The sequence below is a fragment of the Bidens hawaiensis genome, unplaced genomic scaffold (assembly GCF_021521415.1).
Source record: "Bidens hawaiensis isolate Kalapana, Puna unplaced genomic scaffold, B.hawaiensis_p1.1 tig00028322_1, whole genome shotgun sequence".
NCBI lineage: Eukaryota > Viridiplantae > Streptophyta > Magnoliopsida > Asterales > Asteraceae > Bidens > Bidens hawaiensis.
In genome coordinates this window covers 238,429-265,307 of record NW_027494625.1, presented here as the reverse complement: position 1 = coordinate 265,307, position 26,879 = coordinate 238,429, and positions in this window count along the sequence as shown.

The following is a 26,879-nucleotide window of genomic DNA, read 5'->3' as shown; positions in this document are numbered from 1 at the left end:
GTATCGGTCTAAGGGGGAGATTGTTGGGACTTATATTTTAGACCGACGCATCGAATTAATCTTTGGGTGAAAAATGTATTATTTGGTCTCAACCAAGGGTGGATGGCTTGAAGACCAAGTCATGCTAGGCTAGTATAAATAGATGTTTTTATTCATTTGTCTAGTATGAGTGACTGTATTGTGTATGTGTGAGTTTTAGGGTTTTATCCCTTTGAGAGAGTCTCTGCCTCCAGGATGAGCACTCCTGGTGGCGGCTGAGATATTTCTTAATTGATTGTATGTATGAGTGTTTCATCTTAATGAGAATCATTCGGCTAATATTTCATACTACCGTTTCTATCTTGTTTGTGTTTTGATTACAATTGTTCATCCTACTTTATTGTTGATTGTTAATCAAATCAGGCTCTCTCCCAATACACCTCATCCGTCCAACTAACATCATTCAAGAGTGAATACGAGTTAGATTCGATCCTAACCCTAGATCCGAGCTCCACACCGTTGATTAGTATTGACTATTATTCACGCTTCCGCACCGGGGCTCGGACCTGTCAGAACCTAAAATTGTTAAAATATTAGCATCATAACTAGTAAAGGGTTAATGTGAGGCGAAACCTCAAAGCACGACGACTATCACGCACAATCGCATTAGACGTAATGTATACACAAACAAAAACTTGAATCGACGACTTGTTGGTGATAATAATCAATGTCAACTGTACTAAAAAGTCCTAACATGTATTCACACATCGTATCATGGCAAATCAACCAAACATTCATCAGACAACTTAACTTATGATCACTTAGTTCACGAGACAGATTATAGCATGTACAAACTGATTTTATTCACTAATAAAAGATTAAGTATAAATTCTACAAAATTTACCACAGTAGAATATATTAATTAAGTTTCTCAAAAAAAATTTATAATATTTTTCTCATACATACAAAACTCACAATAATTCAACCATTAAAGATATGTACCAATAGTTCAGCAGATTGCATAACAAACACTTGTATAATGGTTCTATCGACTCATTAATCTAAATTGTGCAAGACAAATTGGGTTGTCTTCAAAACTCATAATACTAACTTTCAGAACTGGAAACAACCCGTTTGGTTTTGTCATTAGGGATTTATGGTGTCGGAAAGACAGGCCAAAATATAACTCCCCGAATCAGCTTTGACCAGTGTTTTTGTAAAATCATAAAAACTATTCAAAACGTGTACAAAAATTACAAACTTTACCTTTCTGGAAACTAGACTCATAGTGCTATATCCTAGAATCAAAAATCGTTCAGTAATCATCCTTTAACATCAAGTTACTTTACAATAAATAAACGAAAACGAATTTGTCAGCAAACTGTTGTCAGCAAACAAGTGAAATACATACCTTTTTAGCGATGAAAGAAGATGTACTGAGCTTAAATTATAAGAAATAACACTTAAAATTGAAAATCCCCAAACTTGGTTCTTAGGTTTCTTCACACTCAACACGAATCCGGCAAAAAACGAGATAGAATTAATGAAAACCGACACCACACGTGAATTCCTCTCGCAAAAATAATTAGATTAGAGCCCGGAATCAAAGGATTTGGTTAAGAATTGAGTGAGTTAGAGAATTAATGATTGAGGATTATGGTGGGTGTAAAGAGATGAAGAAGAAGAATAATAAGAAGGAATGAAGAGAAAGAAAAAAAGGTAGGTTAAATATGTGGTCAAATTAAATTTAAGAATAGGAGGGTAATTCAAAATTTTTTGAAGAAAAGAGGGGGTTGAATTTAATTTGAAATTTTGAGGGAAGTGAAATTAATATGAATTTAATTTATTTTTAATAATTAAAATAAAGAGTTGTTAGTGTGTGTGTGTGTGTATATATATATATATATAACAACTAATTAAAACTTATATAATATAAAAAATTTGTATTTTAAATATAAAAACATATAAAATAAATACAAGTGATATTTATAGTTGCTCTAAAAGAGTTGTATAAGAGTGTAGTAATCAGTGTTAACGCCCAATAAACCATGCTTTCATTAGTGGGTCATACTAGTTCTTGATCGGTGTTAGTGTCGCATTATAACATCTATCATGTCACAATTGCTCTAAAAGATTTGTATATGACTGTCATTAGTCATGGTTAGGTGTTAGCGCCTAATTTGTGTCAATGGCCCAACATGTTATACATTCATCAATGGGCCTTGATTTGTATTAGTGGTTATTATAGCATCTATCATGTCCCCGTTGCTACAAGAGGGTTGTATATGAGTGTAGTGAGCCATAGGCATGTGTCAACGCCCGATAACATGTCATACTTTTATTAATGGGCCATATTGGGCCTTGATTGTTGTTAATGGCCAATATCGTCTCTATCATGTCATATTTTAATTAACAGGTTGTATAGGAGTGTAGTGAGTCATAGTTGGTCGTCATACTTTGCATTAATGGGCCATCTTGGGCCTTGATTGTTGTTAGTGACCCATTGTAGTCTCTATCATACCATAGTTGCTTTAAAAGGGTTGAATATGAGTTTAGTGAGTCATGGTTTGGTTACGCCCGATAATATGTCATACTTTCATCAATGGGCCTTATTGGACCTTGATTGTTGTTAATGGCCAGTATGGGTCTATCATGTCATAGTTACGTTAACAGGTTGTATAGGAGTGTAGTGAGTCATAGTTGGTCTCATCAAATGGCGTTGATTGGTATTAGTGGCCCATTATATCACCTATCATGTCATAGTCGCTACAAGGAGGTTGTATATGAGTGTAGTGAGCCATAGTCATGTGTCAACGCCCAATAACATGTTATACTTTTATTAAAGGAACATATTGGGACTTGATTGTTGTTAATGGCCCAATATATCTATATCATGTCATAGTTAATTTAACAGGTTGTATAGGAGTGTAGTGACTCATAGTTGGTGTTAACGCCCAGTAGCATGTCATACTTTGCATTAATCCGTCTTGGGCCTTGATTGTTGTTAGTGACCCATTGTAGTCTCTATCATATCATAGTTGCTCTAAAAGGGTTGAATATGAGTTTAGTGAGTCATAGTTTGGTTAAAGCCCAATAATATGTCATACTTTCATCAATGGGCCTTATTGGACCTTAACTGGTGTTTGTGGTCCATTATAGCCTTTATCACATCATAGTTGCTCTAAGAAGGTTGTATAGGAATGTCATTAGTCATAGTTAGATCTTAATGGCCGATAACATGTGATACTTTCATCAATAGGTCTTATTGGGCCTTGTTGGTGTTAGTGGCCCATTATAGCCTTTTTCATGTCATAGTCGTTTTAATGGACCATATTAGTGCTTGTAATCTCTTAGTGGCCTATTATGGCATGTGATATGTAACATTAGATATTTAAGGGTTATATCGTGTTATAGGGAGTCATATTAGACCATAATAGACAAACACAAGTCATACATGTCCTAATGGGCCATATTGGGCCTTGAAATCTCTAACGACCCATTATGCATATATTTTAAATTGTGTCTTAAGAGGTACAACTCGCCTAACCCGTCGATATACATTAAACATAGGGGTGGCAAATGGGTTGGGTTGTGTCGAAACGGGTTATGGGTCGGAATGGGTTAGGGCCGAAACGTGTCAGGGTTGGAACAGGTCAACTAAAAAAAAGGTTATTATGGTTCGGGTCGGAACGGGTCAGGGTCAAAAGGTTCGGGTCATAACGGGTCCGGGTCAAAATGGTTCAAGGTCGGAACGGGTCAAAACGGGTCTCGAGTCTTTTTTTTTAACAAGGACAACGGAGGAAATGTTTAAGTGTTATCATTAAAATTCATGTTCCAGTCCAGTTCGTTTCAGCACTTAACAACTCATTTTACAGCAAACAACATGCTAAAAAGCTCGTTTCAGCGATTTTTCATTCCGTTCAGCACTTAACAGCTCGTTTTAACAGCAAACAGCATGTTAAACAGATCGTTTTAGCAAGTTTTCAGTTTGTTTCAGCACGTAACAACTCGTTTTTACAGTAAACATCATTTTAAACAGCTCGTTTCATCGATTTTACAGTCCGTTTCAGCACTTAACAGCTCGTTTCAACACTTAACATCTCGTTTTTACAGCAAACAACATGCTAAACAACTCGTTTCAACGATTTTTCAGTCCGTTTCAGCACTTAACAGCTCGTTATAACAACAAACAACATGTTAAACAGCTTGTTTCAGCAATTTTTCAGTTCGTTTCAGCACGTAACAGCTCGTTTTTACAGCAAACATCATGTTAAACAGCTCGTTTCATCGATTTTTCAGTCTGTTTCAACACCTAACAGCTCGTTTCAGCACGTTTTAACCAATTTTGCAGCAATGCAGCAATAAAAAATCAATAGTTCAGCTCGTTTTTGCCCGTTTCAGCAGGTTACATAACCAATACTTCAAAACGTTTTGTGTTTTTAATCCAGAAAACAAGTATAGGCAAACGTTTAGTGTTTTCAAAACTAGTATGCAAGTATGTTCGTGTTTTTAATCCAAAACCTGGTGTCATGTGTAACAGAGTTTTCTCAAAACCAAATGAATGCATTTGACTCGTTAACTGTTACCTAGTACAAGTGTTTTAAGTTATGCGAGTATGTTCAACAACACATGACTCTAAGACCCACGTATGAACTCACACAAAACACAAACTTGACCCGACGAATCGTTGGTGATAATAAGTAATGTCAACAGTACCGAAAGTCCTAACATGTATCCACATATCATATCATGGCAAAGCAACCAAATATTCATCATACAACTTAACTTATGATCATTCAATTCACGAGACAGATTATGGCATGTACAAACTGATTTTTTTCACAAAGAAAATATTAAGGATAAATTATACAAAATTTACCACAGTATTATATATGAATCAGGTTTCTCAAACAATTTTTATTATATTTTTCTCAAGCATAGAAAACTCACAATAATTCAACCATTACAGATAGGTACTAACAGTTCAGCAGATTGCGCAACAAAAACTAGTTTAATGGTTCTATCAACTCATTAAACCAAATTGTGTAAGACCAATTGGGTTATCTTTTAAACTCATAATACTAAGTTCCAGAAGTGGAACCAACTCGTTTGGGTTTGTCATTAGGGAGTTATGAGGTCCAAAACATGGACCAGAATATAACTCCCCGAATCAGCTTTGACATATGTTTTTGTAAAATCATAAAAGGTATTCAATACTCATCCAAAAATTACAAAATTTACCTTTCTGGAAACTAGACTCAGAATACTATATCCTAAAATCAAAAATAGATCAATAATCATCATTTAACAGCGAGTTACAGACCAATCAATAAATGAAAACGAATCTGTCAGCCAACTGTTCTCAACAAAACTCAAACTCTAACATGTTTATGACATCACTAGGGTTCTAATCAATTATGTTAAAAACCCCCTTTAGAAGATATAAATCCAACAATGATAAAAGGTAAAGATTCAAAAATGTCAATTGCAACTTGTATCAAGATTGTTTAAATTAGAACGAATACTAATCAATTGAATCCAAGACCTAATTGCTTACATTCAAACCCTCGAACACCCAAATTTCTAAAAATTAAAGTATAAATCACCTACCTAACCAAGATGAGCTTCAATCGATATTAATGAGTGATGAAAGTATTAGCAGCAGGTGATGGATTATGGTTCAGATTGGTTACTGAAGGGTGGATGTCTGGTTGGTCACACAAAAGAATTAGAATGTGGCTATTAATTATCAATACTCACACTTTTGTTTTAATGTAACTGTTAGCTTTTAGCCATACATAAAAATTTATAAGTGGCTATAAAATAATGCTTTATGGTCACATAAACCCCTTAAGTGTGACCACATATATAAGCTTTTAGCCACATATGAAACAATTAAAGTGTGGCCATTAACTACTAACGGTCACACGTTTTGTTTGCTGTCACCGTTAACTTTTAGCCACATATAAATCTTATAAGTGGCTAACAAACAATACTCTATGGTCACATATACCCGTAAGTGTGGCCATATGTATTAGTTTTTAACCACATCGTTCAAACTACTATGAGCGTATATCATATTTGGCCATAGTTTACTAAGTGTGGCAAGTAAAAGTCACATTTTTTATGAATTGTGGCTAACGGTTTTGAACAACTGTGTTTTTTGTCACACGAATTGAAAAAGTGTGGCTAAATGTTCCAGCAGGTGTGATTTTTTGCCACAAAAATCTAATTCATGTGGCTAAAGTTTCTAACAGATGTGTTTTTTGTCACACAAATTGAAAAAGCGTGGTTAAATGTTCCAGCAGGTGTGATTTTTTGTCACAAAAATCTAATTTATATGGCTAAAGGTTCTAACAGGTGTGTTTTTTGTCACACGAATTGAAAAAGTGTGGCTAAATGTTCCAGCAGGTGTGATTTTTTGCCACAAAAATCTAATTTATGTGGCTAAATGTTCCAGCAGGTGTGTTTTTAGTCACACGAATAACAAATGTGTGGCGAAAGCAACCTTTAGCCACACATTTAGACCAAGGTGTGGCAAACCGCCCAGACCATGTGTGTGGCTAAAAGCCAATATTCACGTAGTGTATATCCTATATCCTCCTCATGGCCTTTCATGAAATGGGGTATGGATATTGTAGGCAAGCTACCAAAAGCACCAGATGGAAAGGTCTTTATGCTTGCTATGACTGACTACTTCTCCAAATGGACTGAGGCAGAAGCATTTGTACAAGTCCGAGAAAGGGAAGTAATATTTTTTATTAAGCGAAATATTATAACTAGATTTGGTATTCCCGCTGAAATTGTTTGTGACAATGGTTCACAGTTTATCGGGAATAGAACCACTAACTTTTGTGACAGTTGGGGCATCAAAATGATTACTTCCACTCCGGTTCACCCTCAAGCCAATGGTCGAGCAGAGTCTAGTAACAAGATCATCATCAACAATCTAAAGAAGAAGTTAGGATCCAAGATGGGAAAATGGGCCGAAGAACTTCCTTATGTTCTTTGGGCTGACAGAACTACACCCAAAAACGCAACAGGCCAGACACCGTTCTCTTTGGTGTTTGGATCTGAAGCAGTAGTTCCCACAGAAATGGTGGTTCCTATAGCAAGAACGAGCATCCTGATCCTGAAGCCAATGAAGAATTCCTTCTTGAAGATTTGGATACTATAGAAGAACTCAAAGACCTAGCAAAAATCAGAATGGCAGCTTATCAACAAAGGGTAGCCGGGGCATATAACAAAAATATCAGACTCCAAAGATTTCAGGAAGGAGACCTAGTATTGAGGAAAGCCTTCTAAAACACAAAAAATCCGGCCGATGGGAAGCTAGCGCCTAAATGGGAAGGACCTTATCAAATTAAGTCGGAAGCAGGAAAGGGGGCATATCATTTGCTCACAATGGAAGGCAACAGGTTACCAAGAGCATGGAATGCCATCCACCTCTAGAAATATTTTTTTTGATCAGGATCCACTCTCCTAAGAGGATATATTATCTAGAAAAAGGATCTAGGATCCTTAAATCAGTAACATCTTTCTGATCAGTTATTCTATTTGAATTGTTGTTAATTTAAGGATAATATATTCTTAACATTTTATTTTTTCCAAGTTTTGAGTAACCATGCAGGATTATAATGAATCATTTGATGCTCAAGAGGTTAGCCACCTCTCCTATACATTTGAGGTATTATCTTATTTCGCTTGGCCTAGCCCACGTTTGGATATAACCCCCGATGGTCATATCCCCTACGGTTTAAAGGTTTTCACCTTTCTCACGATTTCCAGTTGCGCACGCTATCCGACGTATAGTTCGGGGCAGCGGGACCAGTACACGCTTAGTGGCTGAAAATTTCGATGTCTCCGGCCATATGGAGGATCCTACGATTTATGGTAGACGTACCATACCACCGGTTTATAACGTTTTCACGTTATCTCACGTTTGGGCTAAATCCCGATTTGGGCGAGTCCCCAGTTAACATCCGTATCTTTGGGCCAGTCCCCAGTTTGGGCTTGTCCCCAGTTCATTGGGCTTGTATCTAGTTTATTTTATGGGCTTGCCCCCAGTTTGTTGGGCTTGTACCTAGTTTATTTAATGGGCTTGTCCCCAGTTTGTTGGGCTTGTCCCCAGTTGCACGGGCTTGTCCCCAGATTACACGGGCTTGTCCCCAGTTGCACGGGCTTGTCCCCAGTTTAATGGTTTTGATCCCAGTTAATAATATGAATTATTGTAGCGGAATTCCTAAGTTCTTTCTGAAGATCGAGAAGCTAAGGATCCCGGATCCTAAAGCTATTCCTTTAAGGATCATTAAGAGCTCGATACTTCTGGTAACTTAGGTCTAATTAGATCTTCTGGTATGATCTTTAATTAACTTATGTTTGATATTTGTTGCATTAAATTTGGGTATTTCAGTTTGAAAGGCTATTCACTTAAGTTTTTTGATTACTAAAATCTTTAGCTATTTTCAGGATACTTTATCCTAAAATTTGCCTTTGAGGGAGTTCTCTTATATAAATATTATCAACTAATTAAGATATTTCATCTTATTATTTATTATTTAAGGATATCTTATCCTGAGCTATTTTCTTAAGGGTCTTTTATCCTAAAAGTCTTTTACTCAAAATTATTTGTCAAACTATCAATAATGCTAAAATTATATCTAACAAATTTTTGAAAATAAATAACAATTAAATAGTCAAAAGATTGATATATTAATTAAAATAAGCCCCAAGGACTTATCCAAAATTCTTAACCCAGACTTCACCATACGAAAAGATGGACCATCCATCCGGGTTAAGTAAGAGTTACTAATGGTTCATAAGTGCAGGAAATTTAAAAACAGGGGCAACAAAGGCTTCATCCCCACAAACAGAGGATCCCTCCACCTTTTTCACCCACGCAGATTGTCTTAAGGATCATGGATCCTTTATCCTAGTTACTATTGTTTATTACAGACCACAGAAATTGTTCATAAAAACACCATAAAAGAAAAATAAAACGGGCTTGGGCCTTGTCTTTTGTATCCTTCATCGCCCGTTCATAAGTTTGCTTCCGCCTCCACCGTTGCCTCGTTCCCACCTTCAGCTTCATCCAGACCCTTCACACCGCTTTTCCCTTCTTTGCCCGCTTCAACCATCATAGCTTCAGTCTCATCCTCGCCTCCACCTAAGTCGATCAAGGCTTTCTTCCACTCTTTGATTTCCCATGAAGACTTATCAAAGGATGGATCATAGGCTTCGGTAACCAATTTGATTCTGGCCTCGAGGATCGACTTGGCTGCCCATACCTTCGCCTCTTCGGTAACCGGTTGATTTCGTCCTGCATATGGACGGCCAGGGCAGCAGCATGCGCCTCTATCTCTCTTATCTCTTTGGTCATCTTCGAGAGGGCCTTCTCCTTAGCAGCAGCCGTTGATCTCAGCGCAGTGAGGGTCTTTTCATGCTCTGCGACAGTCTTCTCATAGTGGTGTCGGGCATAATTGATGGCCTATAACAACATGAAAATTTCGAGTTCAAAGTATCAACTTTCCAAAGTATTGGGACTAAAATTGCCAAATTCCAAAGTTGAGGGTTAATTATGAAAATTCTGATTTCTTGACCCATCGCGCTACGCGATGGATCAGAAGAGAGACCCATCGCGTACTGTGATGGATTGTCTGACAACGAGACGCGTGGCAAGCCACGTTTCCACATGTGGCACACCAGTCGCCACGTGTCTCGACACGTGGCCACACGTGGCACAACGTCCGCCACGTGTCAACACGTGCACAACGTCTGCCACGTGGCGACACGTGGTAGACCTACGTTATGACTCACCTGGGCTACGTCGCGATACGCGACGGGTGCCCAGGAGCCCATCGCGTACCGCGATGGGAACCAAATTGAGCTCTATAAATAGCGGCCAAGGGCAGATCATTTCCACATCCCAAAACCTGCTCTCACATCTCTCTACTCTCTCTCTAGAATACCTAGAAATTTGTGCCTCGTTTCCTCGATAAGTGTGCCTCGAATTTTTCGTTTGTGTACAACGTTTCCTCGAAGTTGTGCCACCCTCCACCCTCACTCAATCAAGAGGGTGTTGTTATAATGGCAAGGAGTCCCGAAAGACGTGTCGACGAATGTTGAAGTTGACATATCAAAGTTGATCGAGAAAAGTAAAGCGGCGTCAGAGTGCTGCTCAATTCCCTAGGGTTTCAATACACCAACGAGGTTAGGTGTAATAACGAATTCAATATAATTCAATATTATATTAAAGGCTTAAGCCCTAAGTCGAGGTTATACTCGATACCTCGATAAAAGAAAAGAAAAGAAAACATAACAAAGAAATGAATGAAAGTATGATTATTGAATATTATGATTTACATATATATGTGTGTAAGTATATATGTATATATTCTTTGTTATGAAAATATTATTTAATGAATAAAGAGTATTCTTAAATAATAAAAGTAAAGATTACGTTTCTTGGAGAAGAAGAAACGTCGAGTTTTTATTATAAACTAAAGGTTTATAATTTACTTTTAAACTAAAGTTTTTTAAGTAAAAGAAAATGAACTAAAGGTTCATCAAGGATTGAGATAAGACTAAAGGTCTTAAGCCGGATCGTGTATCCTACTAACAAATATTTATACTCGTAACTATAGGTTGGAGATAAAGCAAAGGGAAAGACCCTTGAATGGTGAGTGAAGCCGATCCTAAAGAGACAAGGTGAATACGCCCCCAAACTTTTATAAACTTGTTTTTCAAACGAGTCAATTTGTTATGTGAAATTGTTTACAAGGAACTATGTGTTCCTAAAACCGTTATAACTATGGGTATGAACCTAGGCCTCAGGCTGTGGTATACGTATGTCTGGATCCTTACATAGGTGGTACTATGCGATGTATGGGCATGATCGCACCACCCTTGGTCGTAGGACACTCTCCTGCAGGGAGTACGACCGTTGTGTATATTTACGGGTACTTAACTAAGTCAAACGCTGCGGTGTTTGTGAGGTGACCTAGTGTAGAAGCTCTAGTTTATATTGTGTTATTTGACTTTCTTATTCCTAAGCCACGTTGGGCGGAGGCAGGCGTAGTTTCGAGGGGTAATAAAGAAAAAGAAGTTATTTTGCGTCAGCGTGTTCACCAGCATTCGTTGCTGACGTATTTTCTTACATTTTGCAGGTGAACAGGTTTAGCACTTGGATTGGCGAAGTGCTTATATATATCCGATGGCTCGGATTTTATTTTGTAAAACTTAATATATGGTGGTTTGTAACATAAACAAGTAAACTTTTGTTAACTCAAACGGGTATTTTATAATCCCGTCTTTTATGTAAATATTATATTTTGATCCTTAAAGTTTTATAAGTCTTCCGCAAACTAACGCAACTCTGGTTTAATTACAATTACGATACAAACTTATAAGTCGCACTCCTAGGCCTTAGATGTGGGTGTGACAGGTTGGTATCAGAGCCATCGATCTTAGCGAATTGGGTATCATAAAACAATACCCAAGCTTCGATCCAAGCATAGGAAATAATTGTTTATGTGTTTTAGGGATAAGATAGGCTGGTTACCTTTCTTTTCAACTCTACATTCTAAACCACCCATAATATTAGATGTCGTTCAAAGCTCATATGGAGAATTACGTGCGCAAGGCAAAGGAGGCCGGAATTGCCGAACCTTACCCCGAAGACAACATGAGCGAAGGATATTATGAAGCATACTTCAACCAAGATGTGGAACATGACTTGACCAAACTCGTGTACTACCCCGGAACCAGACACTACCCAATAGATGTTCCCGATAGTCCACCAAAGCAAGGAATTGAGCCACCAAGACACTCAAGCTACCATCCACCGACAATACCGATGTATAATCCCTCCGAAATACCGACGTACCATCCAACAGAGATCCCCACTTACCAACCCTCGGAGATACCACAATATTATCCAATCGGATACCTACCAAACTCTCAACCATCCTCCGAGTGGATAAAATATCTCTCTAACAAGAGTGGCATGCCGGAAGCTCCACTTTCAATGAAGCTAGTTCCCAACCAAACAATAGTGAAGGACTGTCCCGTAGACCCAAGATGAGAATAATGATGCCTTCTGAGACTTTCCAGATGATCCCAATAAACAATGAAACCACACAACCCATGGAGGAAGATGAACCAGAAGAGGAGGAATCAAAAAAAGAAGAAGAGGAGGAAGATCCTGAAGAGGAAGAGGAACCCGAACCCGAGGAAGAGTATGAAGAGGAACCGGAGGAAGAGTATCCTGAGAATCCCAACGAAATGGCAAGCCCAATGGAAGGATCACTCACTTCCCAAAATGCGAGCTATGGTTCTGTTGATCCTTATGTCTAGTATCTTGAGAAACTTAGGAATCAAGCTTCATCAAGCTTCCCACCATTCCAACGAGAGATTCCGTCAATTCAAGAGCAAGCTGATGAGATCCGAGAGCAGAACCGAGCTGCCAAGACCTACCTCTACCTTTCATCCGACATGGATTATGTTCTGCATCCAGAACCAAAGAACCATTACGAGATGGTGACATTGGGTTACCGCGACCCACCTCCACAGTATGGATACCCCAACGTAATCTCGCAGTCATATGAAGAGCACTTGGACCGCGCTCTACATGAAACCGACGATGGGAGAAAGAATGTGCATGAGGAAGAAAAGAAGAAGAAGAAAAAGAAGAAGAAGAAGAAGAAGAAGAAGAAGAAGACAATGGGAGAGAAACTTCTTCATAAATGCAACAAATTGACGAAAGTTGTGAAGAAGTTTATGAAAGATTAGAGATGGTGGAAAAAGATGCATAAAGTTGTTTGTGTAATAGGACCTTGTCTGTTATGTGTAATATAAGTATGAATAAAGAACGTTTGAAACGTTCTCTTGTAATGATAGGACAAGTTATATATATATCGTTGAAACGATATATATATCTATGTGTAATATAAAATATACATATCCTTTTGTGATATGTATGTATGAAATAAAATGTATGTTTAGTAAAGAAATGTTGTAAAAATTCCAGACTAAATTGTAAAAGAAAAGAAAGAAAATGTATGAACAAAGCAACAACGAGAATGCTCGTAAAGAGAGAGAGTTAAAAGAAAAGGGGAAAGGCCCCGAGAATGAAAATGAAAGGGATGAAGAAATTCCCGAAAAATATATGAATAAAATCCAAAAGATGGTTAAAGATGTTGTTAGGGAGGAATCCGCGTTTAGATCTCAATCTAGACAATCCAAAGATTCCCGATATGTTAACCCTTCTGTACATCTTTCGAAATCTATGAAATCTCGTCCGAAACCCTCTCATGATGAGGAGAATGTTCATGAATCTAACGCTGATGGTAGAATTAGACGTGAGTTCAAGAAACACAAGATAAGTGGTTGTTCGTTTAAGGACTTCAAATACTATGGACCGAAAGAGTTCCATGATGACAAGGGAACTATCACAACCGTGAGGTAGCTCGAGGAAATGGAAACCGTTGTGATAACAAGTAAATGTTCCGAAGAGGAGAAAATTCAATACTCCGCTCTTATGTTCAAAGGTGAAGCGCACGAGTGGTGGAATGCGCTGTTGATGAGTAAAGGAAGAGATGTGATGTACGGCCTATCGTGGGATGAGTTTAAGGCCAGGGTGATGGGAAAGTTTTGTCCTATGCACGAGACTGATCAGATCCAAACCAAGTTCCTTAATCATAAGGTTGTAGGGACAAACCTCCGAGAATACAATACCAAGTTTCTTGAGTACTGTCGCCTTGTTCCCCAGCTGGTTAACCCAGAGTCCAGCAAAGTCACTCGATAAATTTGGGTATTGCCGTGGGAAATCCGTGACATGGTGAGGTTTCATTTACCTCAAACCGCCGACTCCGCGATGGAGTTAGCCGGTTATTTGATGGGCGGCTTAGTTCGCAACATGGAAGAGGACAAGAAGGTGACAACAACCGCTACTCAAGGAAGAACTGGAGGAGGTGCCAACTACAAAGGAAAGGGCGCAAATCAAGGCCGTTTCAATTCAAATGCAACACTTTGCAAGACATGTAGGAGGTACCACAAGGGTAGATGCAACTTTTCCCCGCCTCCTAAAGTCTGTGAATCCTGTAATCGTACGAGACATAATGCTGCTAAATGTTGGAAGAAGAAGATGACTTGCTTTAATTGCAAGGAGATGGGCCATTTGAGTTTTGAGTGTCCAAAGAACAAGCCTGCTGCTGGTGGTGTGGGTGGAAGTGGCCAGAACAAGAAAGGAAACGCTCGAGTCTTCGTACTCGACAAAAATAAGGCTGCTGACATGCCGGAAACCATAACCGGTACGTTTCTAGTCAACGACACCTATGCTAGAGTTTTATTTGATTCGGGTGCCAATCTAAGTTTTATAGATTATAGTTTCTGTAGTCTATTAAACGAACCATTAACAAAATTAGATAAAACTCGAAGCATCGAGACTGATAGTGGCGAAATCGTTAAGATCTCCGAAGCCCTTGAAAATGGAAAAATTCTTTTTGCTGGTTATATTCTGCCGATTTGTTTATTATCCATGCTTCTGGCTGGTTTTGATATTGTACTTGGTATGGATTGGTTATCCGATAACCATGCTCATATCATTTGCAATAGCAAAACTGTTGAACTTCAAACCCCTGATAAACGAACGATTCAAATTGAAGGGGATAAAGACGCTGGTCAAGTTAGCATAATTTCTATGATTAGGGCTAACAAATGTTTGAATCAAGGATGCCTCGCATTCATGGCCTACGTTACTGAAGAATCTAAGCCAAAAGAAATTACAGATGTCCCTATCGTTTCTAACTTTTCTGACGTCTTTCCTGATGAACTTCCTGGAATCCCTCCCGATCGTGAAGTAGAGTTTAGGATTGATCTTATTCCTGGTACTGCTCCGATCGCCAAAGCTCCGTATCGTTTAGCGCCGGCCGAAATGAAGGAGTTGAAGAAACAGCTCGATGAGCTTTTAGAGAAAGGTTTCATTCGACCGAGTTCGTCGCCTTGGGGAGCGCCAATTCTATTCGTCAAGAAGAAGGACGGATCTATGCGTATGTGTATCGACTATCGTGCGTTAAACAAAGTCACAATCAAAAACCTATATCCACTCCCTCGTATCGATGATCTTTTTGACCAACTTCAAGGTGCTAGCTATTTTTCAAAAATCGATCTTCGTTCCGGCTATCACCAACTCAAAGTTCAATCCGAAGACATTCCAAAGACGGCGTTTCGAACAAGGTATGGACATTATGAGTTCACGGTCATGTCGTTTGGACTTACTAATGCTCCGGCCGCGTTTATGGACATGATGAACCGAATCTGTAAGCCTTACTTGGATAAATTTGTTATCGTCTTCATCGACGACATACTCATTTACTCTAAGTCCAAGGCTGATCATGAAATCCATCTTCGAACTTTGCTTGAAATTCTTAGGACTGAGAAATTGTACGCCAAGTTCTCAAAATGCGAGTTCTGGTTGCACGAGGTGCAATTTCTTGGTCACATCATTAACGTTAACGGTATTCAAGTGGACCCTGCTAAGATTGAAGCTATCTCTAAGTGGGAGGTCCCGAATTCGCCAACCGAGATCAGAAGTTTCTTAGGTTTGGCCGGCTACTACCGTAGGTTCATCGAAAATTTTTCTCGTATCGCCGTTCCCCTAACTTCCTTAACTCGCAAGAACATCAAGTATGAATGGGGAACGAAGCAACAAGAGGCGTTCGATATACTTAAACAAAAGCTTACTCAAGCACCTATCTTGGCTTTGCCAGAAGGTACTAAGGATTTTGTAGTATTTAGTGACGCGTCTCACTCGGGTTTGGGATGTGTACTAATGCAACGCAAGAAAGTAATCGCTTACGCCTCTCGTCAACTCAAAGTACACGAAAAGAACTACACGACTCACGATCTACAGTTAGGTGCCATAATCTTTGCACTTAAGATATGGAGGCACTATCTCTATGGAGTAAGTACCGTGTACACCGATCATAAAAGTTTGAAACATATTTTTGAGCAAAAAGAGCTTAACATGCGCCAACGGCGATGGATGGAAACACTCAACGACTATGATTGTGAGATTGTTTACCATGAAGGCAAAGCCAACGTCGTGGCTGATGCCTTAAGTCGCAAGGAACATGAGAAGCCCAAAAGAGTTCAAGCATTACGTCTAGAACTTCAAATTGATCTTATTGAACAAATCAAGTCCGCTCAAGCTCAAGCGATTAAAGAAAACCAAATCGCCGATGAAAAACGCAACGGCACCATTGACTCGTTAGTCAAAGGTGACGATGGTATCCTTAGACTCGGAAATAGGATTTGGGTACCAATCGTTGGAGGTTTGCGTGAGAAAATTTTGAATGAATCTCATAAGTCGAAATACATGATGCATCCCGGAAGTGACAAAATGTATCACAATCTTAAAACAAATTATTGGTGGAATGGAATGAAAAGGGATATCGCTTCGCATGTTGCAAAATGTTTGACATGTTTGAAAGTCAAGGCTGAACACCAAAGCCTTCGGGATTGCTCCAGCAACCCGAACTTCCCGTATGGAAGTGGGAGTTAATTACTATGGACTTCATTACCAAAATCCCAAAGATAACTCGACAACATAATGCTATTTGGGTTATGTTAGTGCACAGAAATTTGACACTGTGGATATGTTATCCTGGCATATGTTTTGGATCAGTTATCCTTAGCGTGTGTTCCAGATCCCCTCAGGATCAAGGATCCACAGTACTTATTATTTATTAACGGTTGTTCTCATGTGTAGTCTTATATTTAGTAGGTATAACGGTTAGAAGACTCAGTCTATCCACTAACTTGCAGTCAAGAAGATATTGACGTGTCTGGATCAATTATCCTTCTGAAGAGTTCCAGAGCTACGTCAGGATTAGTGATCCTCAGTACTTATTGCTTATTAACGATTTTCCTTTGTTATATTGATATTTTTGGCAGGTATAACGGCTAATGACCAAGTCAAAGCTATAATCTCGCAATCTAATTAATATACCGCGTGGATAATGAAGGAAACAATCACAATTAAGGAATGGCTTGATTGGCGGCTTAAATTAGGCATATTTGTTATTCTTTTCTTGTATATAATGAAGATATGATTAGCTAGGTTAAACACATGTACTAACACACACACTAGAGCAGAAGCAAACATTCTCTCTACACACTAGTTTACTTTGTAATCTCGATCATATACTCCACAACACTTGTAACCACCTTTTATTATCAATATAATCGACGGTGATAGTTTTCACCGTCTGGGGTTTTTTGTGCCGGAGATCACGATAATCATATACTTATCGACCAAAGGTTACCTTGTTGATCATTGACTAAAGTAATTCGACCAAAGATTATATTATTAATCCTTGACCGAAGTTATTTTACCAAAGATTACCTTGATAAGTTTTGACCGAAGTAAGACTATTTTGGTTAAGGGCTTTTTCCCTCGTGATCAAATCATTGTGTTCACCAAGATTTCGATTACACATTCAATATTATCATCATAGCACTAGACCTCACAATTACGAATTTGGATACATTATCCTTGAGTGATTTTTCTCCAAAACAGGTTATTGTGGATCGATTGACGAAATCCGCACACTTTATACCTATCAATGACCCGTACTCTATGGATAGATTAGTGCGTATCTATGTAAACACCATTGTTGCTTTACATGTTGTACCGCTATCTATAATATCTGATCGAGACAATCGTTTTACGTCTCATTTCTGGAAAAGCTTCCAACAAGCTCTTGGTACGAAATTGAACCTTAGCACTGCTTATCATCCACAAACCGATGGGCAAAGTGAAAGAAAGATTCAAACGTTGGAAGATATGCTCCGCGCTTGTGTGATCGATTTAGGTGGAAGTTGGGACGACCACTTACCCCTAATGGAATTCTCGTATAACAATAGTTATCACGCAAGTATTCAAACCGCACCATACGAGGCGTTATATGGTCGAAAGTGTAGAACGCCCGTGTGTTGGTCTGAAACTAGAGACAATCAGTTATCTGGACCTGAGATAGTCCAAGAAACCACCAACAAGATTCTTCAAATTCGAGAACGACTTAAGACGGCACGTGATCGCCAAAAGAGTTACGCCGATGTAAGTCGTAAGCCGTTAGAATTTAATGTTGGTGAAAAAGTGTTATTGAAAGTCTCGCCTTGGAAAGGCGTTTTTCGCTTCGGTAAGAAAGGAAAATTGAGTCCTCAATTCGTTGGACCTTTTGAGGTACTTGAACGAATCGGCATTGTTGCATACCGTTTGCGACTACCCGAGGAAATGCAAGGGATACATGATGTGTTCCATGTTTCGAATCTGCGTAAATGTTTGACCGACAAATCTCTGGCTATGCCATTGAATGACGTAGAAATAAACGAAAACATAAATTCGTAGAACGTCCAATTAAAATTGAAGATTCGAAAACAAAGAAATTGAAAAGAAAAACTTTGAAAAATTGTGAAAGTTAAATGGGAGTCGTGTAGAGGGCCCGAATATACTTGGGAACTCGAATCGGAAATGAAAAGAAAATACCCACACTTGTTTGAATAAAGCAATCTCGAGGAAGAGATTTGTTTCAAGGTGGGGAGGATGTAACAACATGAAATTTTCGAGTTTAAAGTATCAACTTTCCAAAGTATTGGGACTAAAATTGCCAAATTCCAAAGTTGAGGGTTAATTATGAAAATTCTGATTTCTTAACCCATCGCGCTATGCGATGGATCAGAAGAGAGACCCGTCGCGTACTGCGATGGGTTGTCTGACAACGAGGCGCGTGGCAAGCCACATGTTCACACGTGGCACAACGTCTACCACGTGGCGACACGTGGCAGACCTACGTTATGACTCACCTAGGCTACGTCGTGGTACGCGACGGGTGCCCAGGAGCCTATCGCGTACCGCGATAGGAACCAAATTGAGCTCTATAAATAGCGGCCAAGGGCAGATCATTTCCACATCCCAAAACCTGCTCTCACATATCTCTACTCTATCTCTAGAATACCTCGAAATTTGTGCCTCGTTTCCTCGATAAGCGTGCCTCGAATCTTTCATTTGTGTACAACGTTTCCTCGAAGTTGTGCCACCCTCCACCCTCACTCAATCAAGAAGGTGTTGTTATAATGGCAAGGAGTACCAAAAGACGTGTCGACGAATGTTGAAGTTGACATATCAAAGTTGATTGAGAAAAGTAAAGCGACGTCGGAGTGCTACTCGATTCCCTAGGATTTCAATATACCAACTAGGTTAGGTGTAATAACGAATTCAATATAATTCAATATTATATTAAAGGCTTAAGCCCTAAGTCGAGGTTATACTCGATACCTCGATAAAAGAAAAGAAAAGAAAACATAACAAAGAAATGAATGAAAGTATGATTATTGAATATTATGATTTACATATATATATGTGTAAGTATATATGTATATATTCTTTGTTATGAAAATATTATTTAATGAATAAAGAGTATTCTTAAATAATAAAAGAAAAGATTACATTTCTTGGAGAAGAAGAAACGTCGGGTTTTTATCATAAACTAAAGGTTTATAATTTACTTTTAAACTAAAGGTTTTTAAGTAAAAGAAAATGAACTAAAGGTTCATCGAGGATTGAGATAAGACTAAAGGTTTTAAGCCGGATCGTGTATCCGACTAACAAATATTTATACTCGTAACTATAGGTTCGAGATAAAGAAAAGGGAAAGACCCTTGGACGGTGAGTGAAGCCGATCGTAAAGAGACAAGGTGAATACGCCCCCAAACTTTTATAAACTTGTTTTCAAACGAGTCAATTTGTTATGTGAAATTGTTTACAAGGAACTATGTGTTCCTAAAACCGTTATAACTATGGGTATGAACCTAGCCCTCAGGCTGTGGTATACGTATGTCTGGATCCTTACATAGGTGGTACTATGCGATATATGGGCATGATCGCACCACCCTTGGTCGTAGGACGCTCTCCTGCAGGAAGTACGACCGTTGAGTATATTTACGGGTACTTAACTAAGTCAAACGCTGAGGTGTTTGTGAGGTGACCTAGTGTAGAGGCTCTAGTTTATAATGTGTTATTTGACTTTGTTATTCCTAAGCCACGTTGGGCCGAGGCAGGCGTAGTCTCGAGGGATAATAAAGTAAAAGAAGTTATTTTGCGTCAGCGTGTTCACCAGCATTCGTTGCTGACGTATTTTCTTATATTTTGTAGGTGAACAGGTTTAGCACTTGGAGTGACGAAGTGCTTATGTATATCCGATGGCTCGGATTTTATTTTGTAAAACTTAATATATGGTGGTTTTGTAACATAAACAAGTAATCTTTTGTTGACTCAAACGAGTATTTTATAATCCCGTCATTTATGTAAATATTATATTTTGATTCTTAAAGTTTTATAAGTCTTCCGCAAACTAACGCAACTCTGGTTTAATTACAATTACGATACCAACTTATGAGTCGCACTCCTAGGCCTTAGATGGGGGTGTGACATGGCCTATGAATGAAAGCAGGATAAGTTTGGGAAGATGCTTGGAATAATAGAAATTGACAAAGATAAAGGATCCTTACAATAGAAAGCATGTCCAGAATCTGCTTTTCGGCATCAAAGGGGTTCTCTGTTTCTGAGCTATTCTTTCTCTTGGATCCGGACTTTGTTCGGGGTCTTTTTCTTGGTAAGCATGCAATCGATATCCTTGAGGGAGAACGTGGAAGCAGACTTTCCTGATTTCGGAGCACCTGTAAACAGCAGATAATGGATAAGTTTTCAACTCTTAACACTTTTTAATATTAAGAGTTATTATTCTTACTTGACATGATTGATTCTGAGTTTGATCTTTGAAAAGCTTCAATAAACTTGGCTTGAAAAGTCCTGATTGCAGGATCCAGTGACAAAAACCTCTTCACTCTGTCTTCAACTCCCGGAAGATCAGCCAGCAAATCGAAATTTTCGACTACGCAAGTAATAAAAGTTATTAGCAGAAGAATAAAGTATCCTATCTAGGTTACCTAAGGATCCTGGATCCTACCCTTTGGTATCCACTTTTTGGGAAGATTAGTGTTGGTACATGATGTCAGTAGTTCAGTGTCTGTAATCGAGTTAGTTGGATTTGATATAAGGTTAAGCGAAGTTATTAACAACTTCGCCTACCTCACAAGTTCGCTTAACTTAAGCAAAGTTATCCACAAGTTCGCCTAATCAGGCGAATTTAAAAAGGAGCGAAGTTAAGAATTCAAGCGAAGTTAAGACTTAAGCGAAGTTAACTTTAACTTCGCCTACAGTACTGTTCCGAATAAAATTTTTATTTTTGATTTTTCTTCCAAAAATGACTTCTATAAATATTACGGAACTGGTGAAAATGGAGGTAGAAGCAGGTTCAGCTACTAAGGCACCGAAAATGCTTAAGGGAACCGATTTCGTGGCTTAGAAAGATCGGTTTGAGCAGTATGTTAAATATCAAGATGCTAAGATGTGGGTGTGCATTCAAGATGGATACATTCCACCAACGGCTTTGTATGAGGGTCGTGAACAAATTAAGAAATACAATAAGATGGAAGAGGAAGAAAAGAAGATGTATAAGGCTGAGAGCAAAGCTCATGCTGCAATAACAATGGCTCTTCCACAAGAGATTCTTCACACCATCAGGAAATATAAAACCGCTAGAGAGTTATGGGAAGCGCTTGAAAACCGATTTGAAGGTAATGTGAGGATACGTGCATCCAAGATTAAACTACTCAAAACCCAATTCTCGGTGTTCAAGTATTTGAAGAATGAATCACTTGATGATATCATCACGAGATATTATCACCTGATGACTGAACTCAGCAATTATTCCATTGCTTACAAAGAAGAGGAGATCGTAGAAAAACTTCTTGATGCTCTCCCACCGAAATGGGAGATGTACACTGTCTTGATGAGAGAAGATAAGGAGTTTGCCAACTTTGACTTGGAAACAGCAGTCAACAAACTACGAACTTTTGAACTTAACATGGTTCGAAAAGAGACACCAACTGATCATGTTCAGGATCAGGGAATGTATGGTGCGAAAGTTAATTCAAGTTCAAGTTCGAAGTCGGAATCATCTGCTTACTACTCAAAGGGAGACTCGGGCGCTAACTCAACACATGAAGGTCATGTAACTCTCAACATGGATGGTGATGTGTGTTTCGTAGCTGGTGGAACAAATGCTTCTAAACCTCAAACAACCAAGGGTAGTTTTTCTCCAAGTGTTCCGAACAGCAACTACTCTCAGATGCCCATGAGTGTTAAATCTGCTGAACAGCAGTTTGCTCTCTATGCATCTTTCATTGCCTCTTACGAAAATTACATTAAATGTAAAATCGTTGATCCTGCAACTTTAGACGAAGACTATGATCAGATCGATGCTGATGATCTGGAGGAGATGGATCTGTAGTGGCAGATGGCAATGATAGTAAGAAGAGTTAAGAGGTTTATGAAGAAGACAGGTAGAAAATTCGTTGGTGAAAGACCAGGTTTTGACAAGTCAAAGGTTCGGTGTTATAACTGTCAACAGAATGGCCACTTTGCTAAAGAATGCACAAATGACAGAGTAGAACGCAGTCAAAACAGGTCTACACAACAGAGTGGTGGTGGTAGTGAGAATAGGGCGATGATATCCAGACAGAACGGGGAATACAACTGGAATCTGCAAGTTGAGGAAGTGTTCGAACAGGCCAATTTGGTTAATATCGAAACTGAAGAAAAACCCAGAGAGACAAAAGAAAATCAAGCTTACATGGCAGAAGTGAACGATCAGCTTTCTGAGGTAAGTCCTAAACTCCATTGTACGAAATGTGAAAATCTGTCTGAACAATTGAAAACAATAACTGATCAGTTTGTTAGTTTGGATGCTCAATTTAAAACATTAAAAGAAGATCATCATTACACTAAAACTAGAGAAAACAGTTACAAGGTAAAAATAAAAGCTAGTGAGAAAGATATCAGAAGTCTTAAAGCCAATCTAGCTAAAAAAATACAAGTAATTGATCTTAGCTATGAAGTGTTAGAAGAGAAAACCAAACTAATTGCTGAAAGGGATAAACAGATAGCTGATCACCAGGTGAAAGTGGTGGAACAAAACAGAAAGCTAGAGCAATTTAGAAATTCCTCTGCTATACTTGATCACCTCGTAAGTGATCAACGTTCCCCAGTTAAATGGGGAGGAATTGGATAAAATGAAGTTCCACCACCTTATAATCATAACTATACTTATGATCCTAGTAATCAGAAATCTGTTGATGTTGAAATTGGTCAGACAGTTCCTATTAAGGTTACGATTAAGGATCCAGAAGTTAGTAAAAGCGAAAGGTTAAGATTTCTGTTCCTAGTTCTGTCTTATCAAATTCGGACAAGACATCCGAGTCTAGTGAGACAGAAGAAGAGGAAGTGTTACTAAAACGTGGAGAGGAACGTAAACCAACTGAAAAGAATTCTCCACTAAACCCGTATGTCCCACCATATGTTAGACAAACGGGCAGTAATGCAGCCTCAACATCTAAAACAACTATTGCGACGAAAGTTGAACACAGGAGTTGTTTCAGGTGCAATCAAATAGGACACCTGATTACTGATTGCCCTCTGAAGCAGAGATTCAGAGGTATGGGGCCTTTGAAAACTGAGAATAGACCTAACAGTAATTACTATAATGGTAAAAATGAAAACTCATCAAAGTTCAGACATTGGACTAATCCAGGTTTTCAAAGAAATCGATCTCAGTTTTTCCCTGTTAACCACCAAATCATTAGTAATAATTCATTTAATTCACGAAGGTTTGGATGGCCTCATAGTCAATCTACTAGAAGGTATCCTTTTAGGAACTACAGAAATCATTCTAATACTAACTTTGGACAGCCAAAGTACGGGATGCCTGTTAACAGATTTAATCGACCCAAGACCAATAGGTCTTGGGTCCCCAGATTTTAATCCTTTGCTTTAATCGTGCAGGAACAGTTGAACAGGGCTGCAAACAATCTATGGGTTGTGGATAGCGGCTGTTCCCGGCACATGACGGGTAACAAGAATTTGTTACACGATTGGAAACCTATTCAGGGGGATAGAGTAAGTTTCGCTGGAGAGAGTGGTGGAAGGATTACTAGAATTGGAACGGTGACTAATGGTAAAATGAAGTTAGAGAAGGTGAATTTTGTTGAAGAACTGAAGCATAATCTGCTGAGTGTATCTCAGATCTGTGACAAAGAGTACACTGTGCACTTTACCAAAGATGAAGCGATCGTACTGTATCCTGGTTTCAAGATACCAGAGGAATGGATAGTAATGAAGGCTCCAAGGGAAAAGAATACATATGTTATGGACATGAGGTCGACTGAGATGGCAGCAGAAGAATCGTTTCTTCTGTCAAAAGCAACTGAATCGGAGTCCGAGTTATGGCATCGAAGAATGGGGCATATTCATCTTCGGAAAATGAACTACATTGTCAAGAATGGGCTGGTGCTGGGTGTTCCCTTGAAAAATTTCAACTTTGAAGACCAATGCTTATCGTGCAAAAAGGGAAAGCAACACAAGAAATCTCATCACACCAAGAAGGTTAATTCAATAGTCAGTACCCTAGACCTACTTCACATGGATCTCTTCGGTCCCGTGAATGTAAAAAGCCTAGGTGGAACATCATACTGCTTGGTGATAACTGATGATTTCTCTCGATATTCTTGGGTATATTTCTTGAAGACAAAGGATGAAACGGTTCAGATGGTAATGAATTTGATTACCAAGGTTGAGAATATTATGGGGAAAAAGGTTAAATACATCAGGACTGACAATGGGACAGAGTTCAAAAACTATCAGATGGAGATCTTCTGCTTACAGAAAGGGATAGACCACCAGTACAGCGCTCCATATACACCGCAACAAAATGGGGTGGCTGAGAGGAAGAACAGAACGCTAATTGAAGGAGCCAGAACCATGCTGGCTGATTCTAAAATTCCTGTGGTGTTCTGGGCTGAAGCTGTTGCAACAGCCTGTTATATCCTTAATAGAGTTTTAACTGTTAAAAGATTGAATAAAACATGTTATGAACTTATGCATGGGAGAAAGCCTAACTTGAGTGGTCTCGAACCATTCGGGTCCCCGTGTTCGATATTAAAGACGAACTCAAAATTTGGTGAAATAGCCGACGAAGGTATTTTAGTCGGATATGTTGTTGGGACACCCAACAGACGAGTCTTTAATCTATCGACCAGCAAGGTTGAGGTGGTGTGTAACACTGACATCACAAGTTACAAATCACCAAAACCAAGCACGGGGCCCGCTGGGGCTTTCGACTATGATAGGCTTTTTAAATCTTTTAATTTGCCTTACTTGGATTGTGCAGAAGTTGATGAGAGAATAGCTACGAAGATGCTTTACGATGAGGAAGAAACTTTGGTGCAACGACCGCAGTATGATGAATGTCAACCTTCCTCGTCAAATGCTGTCGATACCCCTGCTGCCTCTACAGAAGAGGAATTCTACAATCCTTTTCACTCTCAACAACAATCACCCATTGATGAGCTATCTTCGAACCTGGAAGACAATCTGCAAGTCAGTTCGGTTCCGACAACGAGTGTTCACAAAAATCACCCTTTGGAGAACGTGATAGGTGATCTGTCCGACGGTGTACAAACAAGACGAAGCTTGAATGAGCACACTTGTGTTTACACAAGCATTAAAGATACAGGCATCATTAACGAATGCTTGTACACCTACTTCATCAGCTAGATTGAACCAAAGAACTATCAAATGGCTCTCAAGGACAGCTCGTGGGTTGAAGCCATGCAAGAAGAGTTAGCCCAGTTCAAGAAGATGGAGGTTTAGGATTTGGTTGCAAAACCGAAAAATGTGCATGCGATTGGCACAAAATGGGTTTTCAAATGCAAGAGAGATGAAAAAGGGATAATTATCAGGAACAAGGCAAGGCTGGTTGTAAAAGGTTTTAATCAGCAAGAGGGGATTGACTACAATGAAGTGTTTGCTCCTGTGGCGAGATTGGAAGCGATTCGATTGTTTTTGGCATTTGCTGCACACAAGGAGATGAAGGTGTTCCAGTTAGACGTGAAAAGTGCGTTTCTTAACGGTAAAGTTGATGAAGTTGTGTACGTTGAGCAACCTCCGGGTTTTCCTGACCCAGACTTTCCTGATCACGTGTACAAGCTAAGTAAAGCGCTATATGGGCTACATCAGGCCCCTCGTGCCTGGTACTCCACTCTATCCGATTACTTGCTTGAGAATGAATTTGAAAGGGGAAAGATCGATAGCACACTGTTCGATAAGAGAAATGGAAGAGACTTTCTTCTGGTTCAAGTCTACGTGGACGACATCATCTTTGCTGCATCAAAAGTCGCCATGTGTCAGGAGTTTGAAGCCATCATGAAACAGAGGTTTGAAATGAGTGCTGTGGGTGAACTAACTTTCTTTTTAGGATTGCAGGTTGATCAGAAGAAAGATGAGATGTTCATTCATCAGACTAAATATGTCCAAGACGTTCTCAAACGCTTCAAGATGGAGGACAGCACTCCATTTAATACTCCAGTTTGCGTCAACCATAAATTGGGTGCTGATTCAGACAGTGATGCAGACGTGGACCCCACCCAACATCGGGCAATCATAGGTTCTTTAATGTACTTAACTGCATCTAGACCTGATATTATGTTTGCAGTTTGTCTTTGTGCTCGCTTTCAGGCAAACCCAAAGGAATCTCATTTGAAGGGTGTGAAGAGGATACTGCGGTATCTCAAAGGCAAGCCTAAGCTAGGGTTGTGGTACACGAGTGGAGGAGACTTGGAGTTAGTCGCCTACACAGATTCTGATTATGGAGGATGCAATCAGAATCGGAAGTCAACAACAGGTGGATGTCAGTTTCTTGGAGGCAGATTAGTGTCATGGCAGT